This window comes from Bombina bombina, chromosome 2 (genome assembly GCF_027579735.1).
Source record: "Bombina bombina isolate aBomBom1 chromosome 2, aBomBom1.pri, whole genome shotgun sequence".
Lineage (NCBI taxonomy): Eukaryota > Metazoa > Chordata > Amphibia > Anura > Bombinatoridae > Bombina > Bombina bombina.
Window position 1 is genome coordinate 198,645,560 of NC_069500.1, and position 25,506 is coordinate 198,671,065.

Consider the following 25,506-nt stretch of genomic DNA (forward strand, 5'->3'; position numbering starts at 1 on the left):
CAAAAATAGATACCCGCTTCCACTAATACCGGAGCTTATTGAACGTCTCAGTACTGCTAAAATCTACACAAAATTGGATTTACACAGAGCCTATAACTTAATCCGCATTAGGGAGGTAGACGAATGGCCGATATGGATTATATGAATACACAGTCATGCCATTCGGCTCTGTAATGCCCCTGCCACATTTCAGGATCTGATTAATGATAGTTTCAGATATCTCCTGGACGTTTGTATTGTTATCTATCTCGATGACATTTTAATGTATTCGAATACCTTTGAAGAACATAAAAAACATGTTAGATGGGTGTTATCCAGGTTACAAACCCACCATCTCTATGCGAAGCCTGAAAAATGCTTATTTCATGCAACTCGGATCTCATTTCTTGGATACCAAATCTCTCCAAATGGAATCCAGATGGAGCAGAATAAAGTCGAAGCTTTAAAAGAGTGGCCTACCCCATCTACCAAAAAGCAGGTACAACGCTTTCTTGGCTTCGCAAATTACTACAGGAAGTTCATCAATGTTTTTTTTGCTATTTGTAAACCCCTAAATAGCCTAACCAGTAAATTCAACAAATTCCATTTGAACCAATCTGCTTAACAGACTTTCGATCTTTTGAAGCAAAAGTTTACAGAAGCTCCCATCCTCTGATTACCTGACCTACAACATCAATTCATCCTAGAGGTGGATGCATCAGAATATGCCATCAGATCAGTTCTCTCCCAACGGGACACTCCTACAGATCCCATTCATCCAGTGGCATTTTACTCAAGGCTCATGACATCAGCAATATTGAACTATCCAATAAGCAAAAAGGAACTTTTAGTCATTAAAAGTTCCCTGGAACACTGGAGACACCTATTGGAAGGTACTAATTACCCAATTCTGATTTATACTGATTATAAAAACATTGAGTACTTACAGACCAGTAAAACCTTATATGTCAGACAACTTGGATGGAACCTGTACTTCTCTAGATTCAACTACCACATCTCCTACAGACTGGGCAGTAAGAACGGAAAGGCAGATGCACTCTCCAGAAGAGACAAAAAGGCCTGACCTGTACACTCCACCTAAGTCTGTAATACCTTCGGAATATTTCATAGGCATTACTCCACAATTCCCTCAACTTATACTACAAAAACAAAAGGAGGATACAAAAGTACTTAAATCTCAGCTAGAAACAGACTCCGATGGACTCTCATATTACAGAGGAAAACTCTATATTCCATCATCTCTATGCTCTACTATTCTCTCTGAACATCACGACTCCTATCTCGGTGGGCATCCAGGGATACAAAAAACTCACAACCTAATTATAAGAGCTTATTGGTGGCCATCTCTACGAAGATCCATAGAGGAATATGTTAACTCATGTCCCATATGTACAGTATCTAAATCCGATAAAAGATGACCTTACGGTTTCCTGATTTCTCTTCAAGTTCCAGAAAGACCCTGGCAAATCCTCGGAATGGATTTTATAGTAGACCTACCAAACTCCAACAAATACAATACCATCCTTGTAGTTGTAGATACGGTTACAAAGATGGCTCACTTTATTCCCTTCCACAAATTACTGACCTCAGCTGAGACTGTACAAATTTTTCTGCAAAATATTGTAAAACTTTATGGCCTGCCTACAACCCTGGTCACTGACAGAGGTACTCAATTACCTCCAGGTTTTGGAGAGAATTGTGGAAGACATTACAAATACAGCACCGCTTCAGTACACCGCTTCAGACTGAGCACCGTAAACCAATGGCTAGAGCAGTATCTCAGGTGTTACTGTTCGACACAACAGGACACCTGGTCCTCATGTTTATCTATGGCTAAATTTGCTTATAACAACACTATTACTGTTTCAACTAAATGCTCAGAGACAAATGCTCACCTTTCTATGCCAACTACGGATACCATACCACTTTTCATCTCTTACCCCAGGCTGAAAGTTCTTGTCCATTGGTAGATGACACCACCAACTCTCTACTCCAAATCTTCTAGCAACTTAAGGAAAATATCTAAATTGTTTAGAAGACTCAAAAGCAGTATTATGACTCCAAAAGTTGTCCTGTTCTCTCTTACTCAATAGGGCATAAAGTATGGCTTTCGACTAAGCATTTGAGATTCAAGACACCTTGCAAGAAACTGAATGGACTCTTCATCTGTCCTTTTGATATTGTTTGGATTGCCAATCAAAATGCTGTGACCCTAGACCTCCCATCCTCATATCAGGTACATCCTACCTTCCATGTGTCCCTTCTCAAAACCCTATCTTCCTACTCAATCCAAGCTGTTGATCCAACCTCCCGCTGGGTTGTCTGATGGAGAGGATGTCTATGACCGTATCCTTGACTCCAGACTTTATAGAGGGTGTCTGCAGTAACTAGTCTGCTGGAAGGGCTACACTCCAGATGAAGATTCCTGGGAGCCTTCTACAAACCTGAATGCCCCCCGACTGGTGTCATGTACCGTCCCTTTAAATCTCTTTGCACTCATTCTACCAAGCCTGCCTATAAAATTACATCACACCTTCTCACAGTTGCTTAGTAATTTGTAAGTTTAGCTTGACTTAGGTCTTTCCTTTACTGCTGTATTTACAAGCCCTCTCAATCTTCCTTACTTGGAAAGAAGCCTTATAGAATTAAGTCCTTGCTTGTTAAGTACTGTTGCAACATCCTACCTAGTCCAGAAACTTAAATCCAAGAATTTATTCCCACAGATTGTAAGCAATACCTGCTGAACATCCAAGCCTGCATTCCTGTTCATTCAGAATCCTCTGGCAACCAGCTGACTCTGCTATTTTTTGTAGAGATGGATCAAGTCTTAACTACTGTCAAGCCTTTCTCACAAGTGGAGATCTTCCTAAGGGGTGAAATCCAAAATCTCTAACATATTTTGTTTGTTACAGCTCAAAGGACATCTCTCTAGCGGCTCTGCTCGGGTCACGCCCACCTCTGACGTCACCCAACATTGAGACTTGCTTACGGCTCTCAGCTACACAGGGACAGCTTGTCTACTCACCTTAAAAGTAGCTCTGTGCTACCCCTCTTGGGTTCTAATCCCATTCTGCAAACTACCCAAAGTCTCCGGACAAGTCATGCTGCCCTTTGGCCTATGTAATGCTCCTGCTGTTTTTCAGGAATTTATTAATGATGTCCTACAAGATATGTTGCAACAGTGTGTTGTGGTGTACTTAGACGACATCCTCATACACTCACCCACACTTGAGGCTCATCGTTCTGATGTTACGCGGGTTCTTCAGAGACTACGTGAGAATGGCCTGTTTTGTAAACTCGAGAAATGTGAGTTCCATCAGACTCAAGTAACCTTCCTAGGTTATGTTATCTCCGTTGCAGGGTTCTCCATGGATCCTGACAAGTTATCTGCAGTTCAGCAGTGGCCTCGCCCAGTTGGTCTTCGGTCTATTCAACGTTTTTTGGGGTTCACCAATTACTATAGAAAGTTTATTAAAAACTTTTCTTCCTTGGTCAAACCTATCACAGACATGACCCATAAAGAGAATGATCCACTTCATTGGTCACCTACTGCCATTAAGGCCTTTGATAGTCTTTTTTTTTTTTTTTTTTTTAATTATTCATCCTTTATTAAGTTTTTTCCAAGATATACAATTCCAATTATGAAGGAAAACAAAAAACAATCATAAATTCAGCAAACAGCAATAGATACAATTGTATTACAGTGAGACAACAGTTCGAAACTTGAGATGAGCAATTATGGCTGGATTAGGTAAAATATACCAAACATGCACTATGAAGAATAGCAGTCTGTAATATAGAAAACATATCGACCTCTGTTTGACCAACGTTCTGTGCTGTCGGGGTTTATAGGGGGTATATGTGGGATCATCATAATTATCACTGTTTGTTGGCATGTATTTATATTTATATTTCTGTTAATGTTATGATTGGCTATTTAAATATTCCTCCCATATAAAAAGTATATTATGGTATTCTTCCATTCGTTTAGTGTGTATATAATGGTATTTCTCCAAGTGGAGGGAGTGGGTTACTATAGCTTTCCATGCTGTGGGGGATGGGAGAGTTGTTTTTTTCCAGTTTAGTGGGATTACTTTTTTTACCGAATTAATCATAATGGTGAGGATTGTTTGCTTTAGTTTACATGTGGGTTTCGGGAATTTGTTGAAGAGAAATATCCAAGGATTGAGTGGAAGGGTTGTACCCAAAACGTTTTCTATCTCAGGTTTGAGGGATATCCAATAAGACTTTACTATCAGGCAGGCCCACCATATATGTGCGAAAGTTGCTGTTTCAAGGCAACCTCTCCAGCACATGGGGGTTGTATTGGGAAATAGTTGATGCAATCTAGCAGGTGTGTAATACCATCTGCATAACAATTTAATATTCATCTCTGTTATTGAAATAGATGAGGAAGCTTTAGTCATTTGTTTGAAAATGACACTCCACTCTGATGGATCTAGGTGGATTTCGAGATCGCATTCCCATTTAGTCACATATGTAGGGAGGGGAGGATGGGTTACATTTGATAATAGATTATATGTTAGATAGATATTCTTTTTTGCGGTTGAGGATGTAAACACACCGCTTTGAAGTTTGTGAGTTGCCTTTTAAATTGAGGTTTAAAAGGGTGTGTTGATAGGTAGTGCGCTAATTGCGTGTAGGTGAACCATTTCTGAAATTTCATTCCCAGTAGAGCACAAGTGTCGTGTTGAGACAGCGCTTTTCCATCCTTGTATAGATGGTGGTGCAGGATGGAGCTTATAATGGAAGAGGTAAGTTGAGGTTGGTGGGTAGTTTATATTAGTGATGAAAACGTTGGGTTTTTAGTTATTGGTGTTAAAGGAGAGTATATTGTGGAAATTGAGGGGTACTTCTTAATTAATTTGTCCCATTGTTTAAAGGTTTCATTCACTATTTTAGGTGTTGTGTCTAATAGGTTCCGTTGGGCAGTTGTAATCCAACAATTACCGCTTAAGTGGTGGATGTCTGAAAGTGATTGCTCTAATTGAATCCATTCTTTATTGGGTGCTTGTTTGAACCCTGTCTTGTTCCATTTGTTATTTTGAAGGGGGGGATATAGAGTCGTTCAATTTAATTTTGGCCTGTGGGTTATTGTAAAGGGTAAATATCTTTCCTATAAGCTCTGGAGGGAAACCAAATGTGTACATAGTGCGTTTTAAAAAGAGCCAATCTAACCTATCAAAGGCCTTTTCCGTGTCCATAGATAGGAACACGGAAGGGATTTTTTGATGATATGCATATTCCATAAGGTCTAAACTTTTTGTAGTGTTATCCCTAGCTTCTCTGAAGGGCGTAAAGCCGGCTTGGTTGGTATGAATAATCATGGGTAAAATTAAATTTATTCTGGAAGCTATAATTTTTGCAAAGAGTTTAATATCAATGTTTAAAAGAGAAATAGGGCGGAAGTTAGCAGGAGTATTGGAGGGTTTGCCTGGCTTTGGCAGCACTACAACTTGCGCCTCTAGCATGGAGGATGGAAATGGATTATCGCCTGTTGCTTCATTAAACATTAATGTAAGGTGGGGTAATAGAATTAGAAAATATCCGGTAGTATTTAGCGGTAAAGCCATCGGGCCTGGGCTTTTACCTAGTTTTAGGGATTTGATGGCAGCTGAGATTTCTTGAGAAGAGATTGGTTTATTGAGTTGTTCTCTTTGTTTATCAGATAATGTTGGCAATGGGCAGTTTTTTATATAATCTGACATGTCAGAGAGATGGGTTAAAGTGGGGTCATCTTTTTGGAGGTTATATAGAGAAGTGTAATATTTATGGAAGGATAGAAGTATTTCTGGGGTAGTTTGCAAGGGTCGTTTTTGTGGATTGTGGAGTTCTTGAATATATGACTTAAATCTTTTTTTCTTTAATGCTCTGGCAAGTAGTTTACCTGCTCTATTATTTTTGAAGTAAAACATGCTATTTGTTTTTTTACACAGTGATTGGTATTCGATGTCTAGGAAGTTGTCTAGTTCATCTCGGGTTGTTTGTATTTTTTCAGTATATTAGAGTCTGATGGAGATTTTTTATGTGCATTATCTAACTGGGTGTATTGGGCCGTCAATTCTTGATATCGTTTACGGTAGGTTTGTGTATGGAAAGCTTTTAATTTGATTAATTTGCCACAGAGCACACATTTATGTGCCTCCCAAATTGTGTAATTGTTGCTTATTGAGTGTGTATTAAGGCTAAAATACTCCTCTATAGTTTTGGTTATATTAGGGATAGAGTCAGGATGGTCTAGCAAGGCATTGTCAAGTTTCCACTGATATGGAGTGAGGGGGGTGTTGGGCCAGGTAAATTTAAGTTGGACAGATGAGTGATCTGACCAGAAAGTGGGGAGAATGTCACATCTATTTATATAAGAGAGGCTATTCTGGTTGGTAAAAATATAGTCTAGTCTGCTATAGGACTTGTTAGGATGGGAGAAGAATGTGTAATCTTTTCTGTCATGGTGTATGAATCTCCAGGTATCATAGAGGCTTAAGTCTCGCATGCCGTTCCAAATAGTTTTAGTAAGTTTACGAGGTATTTGAATATTAACGTTAGTGCTGTCTGTGTTAGGTTGTAGAGGGACATTGAGGTCTCCAGCTAGAAAAATTGGGCCTCTGGCTAAGTCTAGTATTTTGGTAAACATTTGGCAGAAGAAGGGGAGTTGGTTTGTGTTTGGGGCATAGATGTTTATGAGTGTTATGGGTCTTCCATATAAAAGACCTGTAAGTCCTAAGAACCATCCCTCTTTATCTGTAACTTTTTTGCTAAGTGTAAATGGGATGGACTTTATTTATTAGTATGCTTACCCCATTCTTTTTGTTCGGGCCTGAACTGTGAAAATGTGTGTTGAAGGTTTTCCCATAGTGTTTGGGTTCATTACGCGCTTTAAAATGTGTCTCTTGGAGAAAAATAATGTCTATATGGCATTTTGCTAGGTCAGAAATGCTTTTGATCTTTTTTGTGGCGAGTTAAATCCCTTAACATTTTGGGTCAAAAGGGTCAATTGTGGCATTGAGTCATGGTGTGATCGTGACATAAGTGGAATCTAGGAGTCTAGGATGTATTTGATTGATAAGGCACGTGTTGGTACAGGACTCGAGTAACTGGTGTACAGTTGCGAACAAAATTACAAATTCTAACATTTTGCAGAAGTAAAAAAAAAAAAAATAACAATATAACATTCTGTTTAAAGATAACATTAGTAATAAGTTGAACAAGTAAAACAACAATAACATATCAAAACACACAGTTGGCTCTCTTCCTAATATAGGTTGTCTTGAGAGCAATCTATGGGGGGGAACAAGTATAGCTAGCCCCTTGCCATGAAGAAAAAGAAAATTTACATTCTTGTATAGATATCTATTCCAGCAAATATCAACAATAGTCTCTATATAATTGTGGCTTCGGTTTATTCTGAGGAAATTAGGTATAGACACAATATATAGAGTCGCTTGCATCCTAATCCCTTATTAGCTATATGGCTATATCACCACCAGAGGTAGCAATACAAGATGTTACCTCATTGACAAAGACTTACTACGGTAATCCTGACAAGTCAGGTGAAAATAGCTTTATGGTCGGTATGGGGTAACCAATTTGTCACTTTTAGATAATGGTATGGGGTGTTAATTATCTCTATTCCTTATATAAGGTAATCTAGTTGTATAACTGTTTGCATCACTATGTGGTAGATCTGTTGCAAATAAGTAGCATATAGTGTTGACAAGTAGTTAGCACCCCTCAATTAGAAATATCATATCTCTATCAGTTCTAGTAAACAAATGTTGTTTAAGTCAACAGTTGTCAGAGAAATGGGTATATCACATAACACTCGTACAGCTGTCTTATTATTTTTATTTTGGCAGTACGATATAGACTTTTTCCCCATTCAAGGTTGCTATATGATTCTTACAGCTACGTAAAGGGCTTTTGACTAAACAATTATTCCCTTCCTTCAGGCCTGAAAAATGGTTACCATTACCATAGGGTCATCTAGGATCATATTTACAGGGTGATTCTGCATATACTTATCAAAATTCTGATCCAGAGGGGTGAGTCCCAGGCAAGATCACTGAGTTGAGTCTCTATAAGATGCAGAGTCCTGACGTAGTAGAGGGGGAGGCAGAGTCTTTGAGCTGTCATCCTGTGTCTGCTGGGAAGCTGGTCTTGTAGCTTGTCTTTGGTTAGTGGAAGTCCCAGGTGTGGATAAGTCTTTACCATTTCTCAGTGGCGAAGAAGTGTTTTTGCTTTGTGATGTAGTATCAGGTGGAGGATCTATACCCAGAGACTTGCAAAAAGAAGTGGCATCCTCTGGGGTTTTGCAGATCAGGCGAGTGTTATCATGGAGTACCCAAACTAGTTAATTACGAAGAATCGTAGTTAAGGGGCTAAATTCTTTTCTACGTTGCAAGGTTTGGGAAGCCAGGTCCTGGTAGAACTGCAAGATGTTACCTCGGAATCTAATTGGTTATAGTTTCCTTGATTGATTGAGTAACATCTCTTTTTCTAGGAAGTTTTTGAAATGAATAATGATGTCTCTTGGAGGTGCCATGTCAGGGGGTTTAGGTCTAAGAGACCTATGGGCAAGTACCCATTGAATGTCAGTGGTGCATGAGGTTTCCTTAATTTGTTGAAATAGGGATTGTAGGTAAACTGGGAAATCTCGAGGGAGAACGCTTTCTGGGACCCCTCTAATCCTTATATTTTTGCGTCGACTCCTGTTCTCTAAATCCTCTAGTTTTTCCTGTAATGCTGAAATTGTCTCCTAGTCTGAGGATACTTGGTCCGTCAGGGATTGCACCTCTTCTTTCATCTCATCCTGATTTGTTTCTAGGGCTTCCACTTGGAACCCAAGCGTGTGAATATCTTGCTTCATACCTGCTAATTGCTCTCTTATGCAGGTGCGAACAATATCAACAATATCTTTTTTAGATGGCAAGTCATGAAGTATGGTTGTGGTGAGGTTTGTTTCCTCATCTTGCATGGTGGAAATATTAGTGGTTTGAAGTTCCATAGATAACCTCTGGTTTCTTATTTCAGGGGGATCTGGGGGCTGCATGTAGGAGGATATATTAACAGTTTTCCCTGATGATGGTTTGAGAAGTTTATCTTGTCTTAGGTGTCTTCTAGCAGCCATTTTGTCAGGAGGGGAAGGGGTGTTTTAGAAAGAAGCAATTCACACTGCAAACCCTGAGGGTGTTGGTTGATCTTTTATAAACAGGGTGTTATGAGTGCTAGCACGTATGGATATGATTTAATGCACGATGTGGTTGCAGTTCATATAAACTAATGAAAGTTAAGGGTATCTCTCACAGTGTCTTCCCCACCAAACAGTGACAGTGATTGGCACACAGCAGCCAGTGGCACGTAAAGGCTTTAAAATGGATAAGAGGTGTTCTGTATGAGGAGTATCCTAGTGCACACTTATCTTATTTATTACCGCAATGCTTCTAAATGTAATGGCTCAATATGTTTGGTTGAAGCCTCAATATCACAGTCTGTGAGCTTAGCAAAGTGTTTATTAATGTGCCGTAGTACTATTCAATTAAGGATGTACACTCCTTGTACTGCAATCAGAGCTGCTATAAATATTGCTTAACAGCCGCTCTGTCGAGCCGTGCCCAGACCTCTCTGCAGGATCGCTCAGTGGAGCCGGGTGTTTCTGTCACTGAAGCCCGCCGCACTGTTATGCGGCGCAATGATCTATGGGGTTTCAAAATGGCGGCCAGTATACGCCCGGCGTGGCTCACTGTCAAACTACAATGCTGGCAGCACAGAGCAAGAATTATAATCCAAAACGTACCGGGTACGTGTTTGCCTCTTTCCACTCTGCTCCGGTGGTCATCTGTAGTTAGCTAAAGTAACCAGGTTAGGATGCAAGTCCGGTGTGGGTTCCGGTACTCAAGGTGCTATAGGGAAAAAGTTAACTGCGAACAAAGTCATTTATTTTATCATCGTGCTATCATAGATGACAGCCAGCAGTCTTGGTGACTCTTCTAGGTCCCTTATGATCGCATCAGATGGAAATTGGTTGCTGTTTTGCTGGGATAATTTGAATTCTATGGGGCTGCTAACTCGAAGCTACGGAGTTACACTGCTCTCATGTCAGCAGCCGGCTCCGCCCCCCCCCCGGCCTTTGATAGTCTTAAGACTGCCTTTGCTGCCACTCCAGTTCTGGCTCATCCTAACCCTGTCCTGCCTTTTGTTCTTGAGGTCGATGCGTCTGAGACTGGAGTAGGTGCCCTCTTGTCTCAACGTCCTACGCCTGATGGTTCCTTGCATCCGTGTGGTTTCTTCTCTAAGAAATTGTCTCCAGCGGAGTGCAATTATGAATTTGGCGACAGGGAATTACTAGCCATAATTTTGGCACTCAAGGAATGGAGGCATCTTCTTGAGGGTACTAGCGTGCCAGTGCTCATTCTTACTTACTACAAGAATTTAACTTATCTATCTGAAGCAAAACGTTTGTCGCCCCGACAGGCCAGATGGGCGCTATTTCTGTCTCAGTTTAATTATGTGGTCTCCAACCTGCCTGGTAGTAAGAATGTTAAGGCTGATGCCCTCTCTCGACAATTTTTGCCTTTGTCCATGGAGGAGTCTGTACCTACTCCTGTTATACCTCCTGACCATATTTTGGCTACCATATGTACTATTTTGACTTCTCCCTTGGGGGAGAAGATCCTGGCTGCACAAACCAATGCACCTCCTGAGAAACCTAGTGGTAAGTGTTTTGTTCCTGAGAATCTTTGAACTAAACTTTTGCACACTTACCACTATCCTAAAGCTGCAGGTCACCTAGGCAAGAACCAAATTATTTGGTCTGTCACTCGACAATTCTGGTGGCCAAGTCTTCGTTCTGATGTTGCTGCTTATGTTGCCTCCTGCTTAGTTTGTGCACAGAATAAGACTCTTCGATGTCTTCCTGTGGGTCTTCTTCAACCTACTGCTAATGGTGAGCGTCCTTGGACACATCTTTCCATGGACTTCATTGTCAAGCTCCCTGTATCCAATGGCAATACTGTTATCCTTATGGTGGTTGGCCGTTTTTCTAAAATGCCACATTGCAGTCCCTTGATGAAGCTGCCTACCGCTCAGGAGCTTGCTTCAATTTTTGCCCGGAAGGTCTTCCATGTACATGGGTTACCCAAGGAGATAGTGTCAGATCGGGGTAGCCAGTTTGTCTCCAGATTTTAGCGTTCCTTTTGTGCTCAAATGGGGATCCAGCTTTCCTTCTCCTCGGCATATCACCCTCAATCCAATGGGGCTGCGGAACAGTCTAATCAAGCTCTGGAACAGTTCCTCCATTGCTATGTCTCAGATCACCACAATAATTGGTCTGAACTGTTACCTTGGGCAGAGTTTGCTCGTAATAGTGCTATTAATGCTTCCTCCAAGTTGTCCCCGTTCATGGCAAATTATGGGTTTCAACCATCCTTGTTGCCCGATTTATTCATGTCTCAGGGTATTCAGGCTTTGGAGGAGCATCTCCGGCAACTCTGCTCCACGTGGATGCAGATTCAGGATTGCCTTCATCGTTCTATGCAGCGCCAAAATTTCCAGGCTGATCGTAGGCATCTGCCCGCACCTTCCTACCAGGTTGGTGAGAGAGTTTGGCTGTCCTCCCGCAACTTGAACCTTCGTGTGCCTTCCAATAAATTGGCTCCCCGTTATGTTGGTCCTTTTTGAATACTCCGACAGGTTAATCCTGTGGCCTACGCTCTTGACCTTCCTCCTGTTATGCGCATCTCCAATGTTTTTCATGTCTCCCTCTTGAAACCATTGGTTTGTAATCGGTTTACCACTGTGTTGCCTGGTCCCCGTCCTATCTTTGTTGACAACCATGAGGTCAGCAGCATTATTGACTCTCGTATGTCCAGGGGCCGTGACCAGTATTTGGTTCACTGGAGGGGCTACAGTCTGGAGGAGCGTTCTTGGATTCCCTTCTCTGATGTTCATGCTCCCGCCCTCCTCTGTGCCTTCCATGCCCGTTTCCCCAATAAGCCTTTTGTCCTCCCGCGGGGGAGGGGTTGTCAGGGTTTTTTCCCTGTTTTGTTTGCCATGTGCTGTTGGCAGCAATTTTACTCACCTCTCTTCCTGACTATGGTGCATTGTGGGGGATGCTGCTCATTTCCTGCACTTCCTTTTATGGCCAGACTGGTGTGCATCATCCATGTGAGACAGGATGCAGTCTCAGAATTGTTATGTCATCACTTATTATTTAAAGGGCCTCTGTTCAGTATGCTTTGCCTTTGTGTTGTCTCAGACCTGTTTGTGAGAGTTCCTGTATATTTCCTGGCTGCCTGACGTCCTTCCTGGTTCCTGATCCCTGGCTTGTTCCTGACTCTGCTGTTTTTCTTGTTCCTGATTCCGGCTCGTCTGACTATTCGCTTTGGCTCCTGACTCGGCTTGTCTGATTAGCAGCTCTGGTTTTGACTCCTGGCTTGTTTTTTGACTTGTGGACTTTTTATTATTTTTTGCTATTAATAAAGGTGTGATTATTTTTGCACTTATCGTCTCAGTCTGATTCCTGGCACCCTGACACTTTCACTCCTCACATTCAGTCTGTGGCTAAAGCCTGCCGCTTCCACCTTAAAAACATCTCTAAAATTAGAGCTTTTCTTACACAAGATATGGGGGGCCGCGGTTTAGAGGTTAATCATTTTATTAAGTGTCAGGGGCGGTTGTCAGGATTCCATTACAGCTTTTCTTTTTCACCTAAGCTTACCTGCCTTGCTTTTACCACTCCCCTATTTAAGGCATCAGAGCACCTTGCACAGGTGCTTAGTTATTGTTGATTTGCAGCTAGAAGCTATGCCAAAATTCTACCTGACTCCTTACTGAGGATTAAGAAAGGATTACAATTTATACCAAAGAACTAAAGATTTATTTGAAGCCTCTCTTTATTCACTGCAGCTTGCCTGAAGTGCTGCAGCGCTTGTTTGGATTTCCTTATTCATTTACCTGAATGTGATTACCAGCGTCAGCGCAATCTCTCAACTGAAATTCAAAAGCTACAAACTGGGACATTTCACTGTTTCAATCTGTATTAGGTATTGAGGTTTACTCGGGACATACTAAACATCTACTTGTTACCTTATATAACGGATAACCCACTGTTGATTAACGGAACTTAGCCATGCCCACCAACTATCACCGTGACACTTCCAGAGCTTCAACCGGAGCCACTAGCCGACTCTGATTTAACAACTCACTTGCTCATCACAACTGTAGCAAGCTATCTCTTGATACACAGACCGCATAGCTCCGGTAACTACTCCCAGCAGCGTCTCTGACGTCACTCCTCAGTAGATGAAAACTGACACTCGGATTTCATTTCGCTGCATCGCTTAAGCTATAACAAACCTCCTTACTTGTATGTGCTCTGTCTCTAGTAATATTTAAAGGGAACGTAACAAATTCTCTCTGTGCATTTAGTTGCTAGGATAAAAGCAACTAGAAATAAAATAACAGGTTCTCATACATAATAGAAACCTGCTTATGCAAAGTCTGATACTTTCATCTTACCTTAAGTACTATTCTTTAAAGGACTGTTTCATCTTATAATTTACAGACTTCTCATTTAATTAAATTCACTTATGTCACTCTGAGCTCATCACTTATATAAGCACAGAGACTAAAGTGATACAGTCACTCATTTTTGGATAATTAGATCTGCAGTTGAGATCCATAATTTCCTTTAACAGTGTCAACTGCTGACACTCTACGCAGATTCTCACAGAATAACTAAGCCTTACAGAATAAATGGATCCAGTAGATCTACCACAAGTAGTCTACAATCTCTCTCAAAGAGTCGACCAACTCAGCCAAGGGTTGCGGGAACTCCAGTTGGAGAATGAAACACTGCGCAAAGTAATCAAGGATACAACCACTTCCAGGACTCCACCTTCTGATCAATCTCCTGAACCTTCTGTTTCCCCACCTGATCTATTCTATGGAGATAGAAGTCAGTACAGACATTTCAAGAATGCTTGTCTCCTAATGTTCCACCTGAAACCCAGGACCTATCCCAATGACGAGGTCAAGGTACTTACTCTAATATCTTACCTCAGAGCTGAACCTAGTGTTTGGGCTGACACCCTATATGAAACACGTAACCCAGTGTTATCCACTCTAAACACTTTCCTCACAGCCATGGATGAATACTATGCAGACACCAATCTCCAACTTAGTGCTGAAGGAAAAATGAGAAAGTTAAAGCAAGGAACTAGACCAGTGAATTATATATCACTGACTTTAAGCAATTTGCGACTGACTCGCAATGGAATGAAATAGCCTTGAGGAACCAGTTTAGATTAGGCCTTTCAGAGCCCCTTAAAGATGAACTCACCAGAGTTGTTCTACCAGATACACTGGAGACACTTATGAAATTAAGCATGCAGATAGACCGAAGACTTCGGGAAAGGAAAAGTGAACGTCACAATCAAGATGTGCCTTACAAAAAACCCACTATACCACCTGCACATAGCCCAGCTATATCTCCTAATCAAAGTGAAGCCATGGACATAGGGTTCATTCGGGGACCCTTGACAGCCGAACGTTCAAGACGCAGGATCAAAGGCTTATGCATGTACTGTGGTATGGCAAACCACACTGTTAGAGACTGTCCAACCCTTGAAAGGAATAAAACTTGTAAGTGCTCTCCTTTCATAACTTCTCTCAGTATGCATAATAAACCTTCTCACTGTAGTCTTCTACTCTCTTTACAGTGGGAGCAAAGGCTGCTGAAGAAAGAAGCAATCGTTGATACTGGAGCCCAAGGAAATTATATTGATCACACACTTGTAACCTTAAATAAAATACCACTAATTAAAAAAATAAACCCTGTGTCTATCCGTGTTGTAGATGGTTCAGAAATCTCCTCAGGTCCAATCACACACCACACCATCCCTATTTTGGTTACAATTCAAGGATCTCTCCAAGAATACATTACATTTGATGTGATTCTCTCCCCATTATTTCCAATTGTATTGGGGTTGCATTGGCTACAATTACATGAACCCTCAATAGATTGGAAAACCTTACAAGTGAGATTGGATTCCTCTTATTGCAAGCAGACTTGCTACCAACACTCCTTAACTTCACTCTTGAACTTCAATGAAGTACTATCAGAACCAGATTTAACTTCATTCCCAGTCGTATACTCCAAGTTCTCGGAAGTATTTATTAAGAAAGAGGCTGAGACATTACCTCCACATCGTCCATACGATTGTCCTATAGATCTAAAACCTGGGACCACACCACCCTGTGGACGTCTTTACCCCCTTAACAAACCAGAATTGGACCATCTTAAAGAGTATTTAGAAGAAAACCTGCGTAAAGGTTTCATACGTCCTTCAGTTTCACCAGCCGCAGCCGGCATGTTCTTCGTCCGGAATAAGGACCAATCTCTACGTCCAATTATTGATTATAGAGATATGAATAACATCACTGTGAAGAACAGATACCCACTTCCCCTCATCCCTGAATTGATCGAAAGACTACAGGATGCGAAGATCTACACGAAATTAGACTTGCGAGGAACATATAACTTGATTCGCATTAGAGAGGGGGATGAGTGGCTCACGGCCTTTAGGACAAGATATGGGTTGTACGAATATTTAGTTATGCCCTTCGGGTTGACAAATGCCCCAGCAACCTTTAAATATTTTATTAATGATGTCTTCAGAGACCTACTGGATATCTGTGTTGTGGTTTACCTCGACGACATCTTGATATATTCTTCCTCCCTGGAGGAACATATAAAGCATGTTAGTTGGGTCCTTTCCCGTCTACAAGTACATCGCCTTTATGCAAAGGCTGAAAAGTGTCTATTCCATACACAAGACATCACGTTCCTTGGATATCGTATCAGTCCCAAAGGTATACAGACAAGATAAGGTAGATGCAGTCAAACAGTGGCCACAACCCACAACTAGGAAGCATCTGCAATGATTCTTAGGCTTCAGCAACTATTATAGAAAATTTATCAAGAATTACTCCAAGATAGTAAAACCTCTCACAAAACTAACCAGTTCTAACATACCTTACAGATGGAATGATCAAGCTAACCAAGCCTTCCTTTTCCTAAAAGATGCATTCACTTCTGCACCCATACTAAGTTTTCCAAACTCCACACTTCAGTTCATTTTAGAAGTGGATTCCTCAGAATACGCTATAGGGGCAGTCTTATCGCAACGGAACACCTTGAATTCACCCCTCCATCCAGTTGCCTTCTTTTCAAGCACCTTATCTCCAGCAGAGATGAATTATCCCATCGGGGAAAAGGAGCTCTTGGCCATCAAAAGGGCGTTCGAACATTGGAGGCATTTATTAGAGGGCACCAAAGACCCGATTATCATATATATGGATCACCGCAACCTTGAATACCTGCAGAAGAACAAGTCTCTTTCTAGTAGACAAGTCAGGTGGAACCTCTACTTCAGCCGCTTCAATTACCAGATAATTTACAGACCAGGATCACGAAATGGAAAACCTGACGCCCTTTCAAGAATGGTTGACAAACCACCTTCATCCACCTCTCCCACTTCCATGATCCCACCTGAAAGATTCCTCGGAGCTATGACGGTTCTAGAAAGTGATATCCAAGTAGCATTGAAAAATGACAAACAGATACCTTATGACAAACTTTCTTTCTTCAAGGACTTGTACTTCCTCGGAAACAGACTCTACATACCTGATTCACTGAGGTCTCAACTGATAAGAGATTTCCATGAACCACCATTATCAGGACATCCAGGTATCAGAAGAACGCTGGAATTATTACAAAGACATTATTGGTGGCCTAATATGTTCATTAGCGTACAGAATTACGTAAGGTCATGCAATATCTGTTCCATTTCAAAGGCAGAAAAGAAACCACCATATGGTTACCTAATGCCAATGCCCATTCCAGACTCTCCATGGAACCATTTAGGAATGGACTTCATTGTTGATTTACCGCTCAGTGCTGGGAAAAATACCATCCTAGTCATAACAGATCTCTTGACTAAGATGGCACACTTCATTCCCTTTCATAAGATCCCCTCTTCTCTTGAGACTGCTCATCTTTTCCTTGATAATGTGGTTCGTCTTCATGGTCTTCCTTCCATTTTAACTACTGACAGAGGTAGTCAGTTCACTTCCCGATTTTGGAAACATCTCACAACAGCTTTACAAATAGATCATCGTCTATCTACATCCTATCACCCACAAACAAATGGGCAATCAGAGAGAATAAACCATTGGTTGGAGCAATATTTAAGATGTTATTTTGCATACCACCAACAAGACTGGATCAAATTTTTGAGTATGGCAGAGTTTTCATATAACAACACCCTAAATTCGTCTTCTAAAATGACACCTTTTTATGCTAATTATGCATATCATCCACGCTTGTCATTCAATTATTCTGGCGTTGAAGACATACCTTCTGTTGACGACTTAATACGTAAACTGACAGAAAATTATCTTTCATTGAAGAAAAACCTGCAACAGGCTCAAGCTTCCCAAAAGCGCTTTTATGAACTTGGCGATAGAGTTTGGCTTTCCACTAAGTATTTACGTCTTCAGGTACCTAGCAAAAAACTTGCCTCTCTTTTTATCGGTCCATTTACTATTTCAAGGATCATAAATGAAAATGCTGTAGTTCTTGACCTTCCTCCTTCCCTGAGGATACACCCTTCATTTCATGTGTCTCTCCTGAAACCACTTACTTCTTCAGATCCAACTGATCAGATACTCCCACCAAATTCTACCATCTTGGATGCGGATTCGTTCGAAGTACAAGATATCTTGGATTCCAGGATTGTCAACGGGGTTGTTCAATATCTCATCCGTTGGAAGGGGTTTTCGCCTGATGATGACACTTGGGAACCTTCAACCAATGTATCTGCTCCTAGGCTGGTAGCTCGCTTCCATAGACGATACCCTCAAAGACCTAAACCCCAAGCCGAGGGTCGGCTTGCTTGAAGGGGGGGATCTGTCAGGATTCCATTCCAGCTTTTCTTTTTCACCTAAGCTTACCTGCCTTGCTTTTACCACTCCCCTATTTAAGGCATCACAGCACCTTGCACAGGTGCTTAGTTATTGTTGATTTGCAGCTAGAAGCTATGCCAAAATTCTACCTGACTCCTTACTGAGGATTAAGAAAGGATTACAATTTATACCAAAGAACTAAAGATTTATTTGAAGCCTCTCTTTATTCACTGCAGCTTGCCTGAAGTGCTGCAGCTCTTTTTTGGATTTCCTTATTCATTTACCTGAATGTGATTACCAGCGTCAGCGCAATCTCTCAACTGAAATTCAAAAGCTACAAACTGGGACATTTCACTGTTTCAATCTGTATTAGGTATTGAGGTTTACTCGGGACAAACTAAACATCTACTTGTTACCTTATATAACGGATAACCCACTGTTGATTAACGGAACTTAGCCACGCCCACCAACTATCACCGTGACACTTCCAGAGCTTCAACCGGAGCCACTAGCCGACTCTGATTTAACAACTCACTTGCTCATCACAACTGTAGCAAGCTATCTCTTGATACAAAGACCGCATAGCTCCGGTAACTACTCCCAGCAGCGTCTCTAACGTCACTCAGTAGATGAAAACTGACACTCGGATTTCATTTCGCTGCATCGCTTAAGCTATAACAAACCTCCTTACTTGTATGTGCTCTGTCTCTAGTAATATTTAAAGGGAACGTAACAAATTCTCTCTGTGCATTTAGTTGCTAGGATAAAAGCAACTAGAAATAAAATAACAGGTTCTCATACATAATAGAAACCTGCTTATGCAAAGTCTGATACTTTCATCTTACCTTAAGTACTGTTCTTTAAAGGACTGTTTCATCTTATAATTTACAGACTTCTCATTTAATTAAATTCACTTATGTCACTCTGAGCTCATCACTTATATAAGCACAGAGACTAAAGTGATACAGTCACTCATTTTTGGATAATTAGATCTGCAGTGGATTTCCTTTAACAGTGTCAACTGCTGACACTCTACGCAGATTCTCACAGCGGTTTAGGGGTTAATCATTTTATTTAGTGTCGCCAATGTCGGGGGTGGCAATTTAGGGGTGTTTAGACTAGGGGTTTATGTTAGGGTGTTAGGTTTTTACGTAATCTTCTTTTCCCCATAGAGATCAATGGGGTTGCGTTACAGCGCTCTCCATTCCGTGATCGCAGGTGTTAATTCCCATTGATGATTATGGGGGAAAGCGTGCACGAGCACGTAAACTCAGCCCTTGGTTTTTGTGCGGTATCGCACCATAGGATTGTCTTCTTCATTTTGTCTGCTTATCACACCATATCACACAGCACAAGGAGATTTTTCAGTAACTTGTAATGGCAGCGCTATGGAGAGTGTGATACCGCTCATTTTTTTGCGTTCTTTACGCACCCAGTATAGCGCAAAACTTTTAATCTTGGTGTTAGTAATTTAACTCTCTTTGTTTCAGATAACTAAGTTCTTCCTCAACTACCAGACTTTATTAAAGGAACAGTGAACTGTAAAATTGGTTTTAATGTGTTCCAGTAACTTGTTTGCACCAGTATGAAATGTATGGAAATTGGTCAATTAGGTTTATTGCTGTATTTAAAAGATCTGGCTTTGCTCTTTGAAACCAGAACCAATTAAAAAAATTTAAAAAAAATTAATAAACTATTTGTAAACAGTTTAATGCACATCAGGAGGTAAAAGTGACCATTGGGAACACATTAAAGAGGAGAACATTTTACAGTACACTGTCCCTTTAAGGAACATACAAGCAGAAACATTTATCTTGAAATGGACACAAACATGATATAAACATAAACTTTTTTAAAATTGTATCTATTTTCCAGACTATCCACATCTCCCTACCTATCTGATATTTATCTAAGCTTCACGCTGTTCTTAGTATTATACAGTATATGGGAAGGGAATTGATAGAGAATAGGAAATGTGTGTGTTGGCATCCTGAGGTTTTAAAAAAAACTAAGTCTACAGTATATTTCAAATAATTGCAGCAACCTGCAGAATCTTTTAAATCTATCTCTTCTATTCCCTCTCCCCTCATTACCTTACTTTATAATCAGGAAATACAAACTTATACCCCCTTACATCACCCCTTACCCTCACCCCTTTAGGGGCGCTTTGTTACACATTAACCACATTAAAGAATCACTTTCCTTGGCATATAAACTCTTCATGGACCATCATTCATCCCCCTCCCAACATATACTGTTAAATGGGAGAGATATGTAGGTGACAGTGAGACAGTAAAAATGGGCTACCCTGTTTGCACCCTATTGCACACTACTCTTCATCTGTCATTGTAACTAATATTAAACTTATGACTCATTAGTATCTCACCACCCATAGGCTAAGTGTAATTTTCCTGAGCATATTAGATGCCTGTTGGAGGAGATAAGGGGAGATAGACACACTGTCATACATTTGGTGGAGCTGTCCGCACATTACTATTTTCTGGGAACTCATATACGCCAATAAGGTTGCAATCTACAAATCTTATGAGATGGGAACAAACACTGTCCCCTACCCTCTCTGATAACCGATAACTCAGGTGTCTAATACCCTTTCCCTTGAGCAATATATACTAAGAGCACAAATTCATTTTCATGACTCATTTTATGGGATGAATACATTAACACTAAAAAGCCTCCTTTGGCAAAACTTATTTTGGGCCATATTACAAGTGGAGCACTAATTAACGCTCCTGTTTAAGCATTAATTGCACTAGAAGTAAGCTTTTTGCGCTCGTCGGGTTGCGCTCATATTACGAGTTGAAAGTAAACAGTTTTCGCTCTTGTGCTAACCCGACAAGTTCAAAAAGTTTAAATATTGCGTGATTAAAGATGTTTGCAACAGTCTTCAATATCATATGTATCTACTATATATTTGTTGATATGTTTAATCTGTGAATCCCTAATAAAAATATATTTAAAAAAAAAAATTAAGAGGTGCCTGCAGTTTTTGTAAATTGTACAGTTTGCATATTTTAAATATTATAATATCTAACACAAAGATGGTCACTCCCTTGATCTGATTTTCAAACTTCACAAACTCCCCTTTTCCTCTTTTTGACCATCATCTCCTCACATGTAACATCACATCCCTCCCTACAACTCTCCCTCCTTTTACCCCTCACACCAAACTTCACAGAAGCATCAAGTCATTAGATCAGCAACAGCTCGCTAGCTCTCTTGAACCTCTCCTCTCTTCCATCCCCTTCTCTTCCTGCCCTGACAAATCTATATGTCACTATAACTCCACCCTTACACCGGTCCTTGACAATCTGGCCCCACCTACTGCTGAGCGACACTGGAGAAAATCTCGGAGTTCAACTGACTTTCTTCACTACAAGTTCATCTTGAATTCTTACTATCCTGCCCTTAATCTATATAAGCAACATACTCTTATCTCTACTTTTTCTATAAACCCAAAACATCTGTTCTCCACGTTCAATACTCTTCTCCGCCCACCTCAAGATTTTGCCAGCTACTTCAATAACAAAATCGACTCCATCAGAAATGAAATCAGCTCTCAACAAACTACCGGTCTCCCACCCACTCAAAAGTTCACAATCATCCAAAACCCACATAGCCATAAATTTAGCTCTATTGCCCCTGTTACAGAGGAAGACGTTTCTGCCCTTATACTGTCCTCTTACCTTACTACCTGTGCCCTCAACTCCATCCTCTCACAACTACTCCCCTCCCTCTCTTCTACCCTTACCCCTATACTCACACACATCTTCAACCTCTCCCTCAGCACTTGTATATTTCCCTCATCTCTTAAATATACACTGGTCACACCTATCCTCAAAAAACCTTCTCTCCAACCAACCAACCTCCCCATCCAACTACCGGCCTATTTCCCTACTCCCTCTTCCCTCAAAGCTTCTTGAAAACTAGTATATGCACAGCTTTCCCATTTTCTTACATTAAACTCCCTCCTTGACCCACTGCAATCTGGAATTCACCCCCATCACTCCACAGAGACAGCAATTGTTAAGATTACTAACTACCTATATACAGCAAAATCCAAAGGCCACTTCTCTCTGCTTATCCTCCTTGATCTGTCTGCAGCCTTTGATAATGTCGACCACCCTCTTTTGCTCCAAAGCCTCCAATCCTTCTGCATTTGTGACACAGCTCTCTCGTGCTTCTCTTCCTATATGTCTAACCGAACCTTTAGTGTAGCCTTCTCTGGGGCATTCTCTGCCCCGTTACCACTTTCTGTTGGGGTACCACAAGGCTCTGTCCTTTGTCCCCTTCTCGTCTCAATCTACACATCATCATTAGGTTACTAAATAAAGCCCCATGGGTTTCAATATCATTTGCATGCCAACGACACCCAAATCTATCTCTCTGCACCAGACTTAGCTCCTTCCTTGCTAACCCGTGTCACTAACTGTCTCTGTCATATCTCATCTTGGATGTCCTCTCACTACCTCAAGCTAAATCTCTCCAAAACTGAGCTCCTTATTTCCCCCCCTTCTTCCAAAATCTCCACTCCCCATTTCTCTATAGCTGTCGATAACTCCATCATTACCCTTAGCCCACATGCCCGATGTCTTGGGTTCACACTTGACTCAGATCTTTCTTTCACTCCTCACATTCAATCTTTGGCTAAAGCCTGCTGCTTCCACCTTAAAAACATCTCTAAAATTAGAGCTTTCCTTACACAAGACACAACTAAGATTTTAATCCACCCCCTCATCATTTCCCACCTCAACTACTGCAACTCCATCCTCTCTGGTCTCCCTAGCTCCTTTACAATCCATAATGAATGCCTCTGTCAGGCTCATCTTCCTTACATGTCGCTCTTCATCTGCTGCACCTCTCTGCCAATCCCTTCACTGGCTTCCTCTTGCCACCAAGATTAAACACAAAATTCTCACTCTGACAAAGCCCTCAACTGCACTGCTTCCCCCTACATCTCAAACCGTGTCTCCAGATACTCTCTCTCCCGTCCCCTTCACTCTGTTCGCAATCTCCTACTCTCCTCCACTCTTGTTACCTCCTCACATTACCGTTTACAAGACTTCACCAGACTGGCTCCAATCTTATGGAACTCTCTGCCTCACTCAACAAGACTCTCCCCTAGTTTTGAAAGTTTCAAGTGCTCCCTAAAGACTCTACTATTCAGGGATGCACACAACCTACACTAACCTTCCTAACTTCATTGCTATCCCCTTGAACCCCTCAGCATGTAAGCCTATGAGCCCAGCTGTTTGTAGATTACCTTCAGCTGACTACAACAGTGCAGGGCCCTCTACCCATTTGATACCTATAAATGTTATCTTGTATACTGACTGAGGGCTCGCTTACATTGAGCCACTAAAAATGGAGCCGTAAGCTAACGAAGCAGCCGACAGCTAAAAGTAATTTAAGGCTCCTTCTTAGTACCAGGTTTCCATTGAAAAGGTTTCCGCTTTGCGTGCGGTCGCTCTTTTCATGTAGGTGTAAGTTAGCGTTGTGTTAACGCTTCCACCCGATGCCGGATTTCTAAAACATTAATAGGTTACTATGATAACACGACCTAACACTACACTCAATCGCATATACGGCTCTGCATACAAGTGTGGCGTGCATATTTTTCCCGTTGCTTGCTATTAAAATAAAATCAAACACCTAATGCATGCGCAATATCTACCTCTCAACTGCAACCCCCCACCGCAATAACTAATGTATTAACCCCTAATGCGCCAACCCCCATATCGCAAAATATCTATTTAAACTATTAACGCCTAATCTGCCATGCCCCCATATCGCAATTAACCAAATTAAGCTATTAACCCTTAAACTGCCATGCCCTACAACGCAATCTAGCCATTTAAACTATTAACCCCTAATCCGCCATACCCCACAACGCAATCTAGCCATTTAAACTATTAACCCCTAAACCGCCATGCCCCCATATCGCAAATAACTAATCCCTAAGCCCCCTAACCTAACACCCCCTAAATTAACCATATTACATAAATTAAAATAAACCTAAATTGAAATTAAAATAAAAAACCTAACATTCATTTAAAAATAAAAAAACCTAAGTTTAAATTAATCTAAATTTACAAAAAATAAAGCAAGTCTAACATTACATAAAATAATAAACCAAATTATCAAAAATAAAAAAATTACACCTAATCCCTATGAAAATAAAAAGCCCCCCCCCAAAAAAAAATAAAAGCACCACCTAATCTAATACTAAACTACCAATAGCCCTTAAAAGGGCCTTTTGTAGGGCATTGCCCTAAGTTAAACAGCTCTCTTACCTTTAAAAAAAACCTAAGTTCCTCCTAACAGTAAAAACCCCCACCCACCAAACCCCCCCAAAATAAAAAAAACATTCAAAAATCCTAAACTACCCATTGCCCCTAAAGGGGCATTTGTATGGGCATTGCCCTTAAAAGGGCATTCAGCTCTTTTTCAATTGCCCAAAATCCCTAATCTAAAAAAACAACAAAAAAACCCTAAGTCTAACCCCCAGATCCTCGACGCTCCTTGGCTCCGCGGTTGCCGTTCTTCAATTCCGCGGTTCTGGGTGAAGATAGAAGAGGTTGCCACTTGGAAGAAGACTTCAGCACCAGACTTCACGAACCGTGAGTACCTATCTGGGAGTTAGACTTAGGTTGTTTTTTTTGGGGGGGGGTTATTTTTTAGATTAGGGATTTTGAGCAATTGAAAAAGTGCTGAATGCCCTTTTAAGGGCAATGCCCATACAAATGCCCCTTTAGGGGCAATGGGTAGTTTAGGATTTTTGAGTGTTAGGTTTTTTTTATTTGGGGGGGGTTTGGTGGGTGTTTTTTTTTTTTAAGGTAAAAGAGCTGTTTAACTTTTAAGGGCTATTGGTAATTTAGTATTAGATTAGGGGGTGTTTTTATTTTAGTTATTTGCGTTGTAGGGTTTGGCGGTTTAGGGGTTAATAGATTTATTAGGTTAATTGTGATGTGGGTTAATGGTTTAAGGGTTAATAGATTTATTAGGTTAATTGCGATGTGGGTTAATGGCGGATTAGGGGTTAATAGATTTATTAGGTTAATTGCAATGTGGGTGAATGGCGGATTAGGGGTTAATGGTTTAAATAGATACTTTGCGATATGGGGGCATGGCGGATTAGGGGCTAATAGATTTATTATAAGTTGCGATGCGGGGGGGATGGCGGATAGAGGGGTTTTGATATGTCGGGTTAGATTTCAATAGGGAGAAAGTCTCAAAGAGCACCTTTTTTCTGTTTTACATCTAGTTGAACTGGGTGTAATTTTTGTTACTGTATCAGCAGCCTGCAACAGTGTAGTAACGGTTTGCGCAGGCATTGGAAACCGGTTATTATTTAAAGATTAGTGGTTTCTGATACTTTGTATGAGACATAATAATGTTTTCGGCACCCGGAGACCGGTTGCCGAAATTGTGTTATAACGGCCATTGGAAGCAGTTGATAAACTATATTGCTTTCCAACAGCTTATTTATCGGTTTGTGAGAGT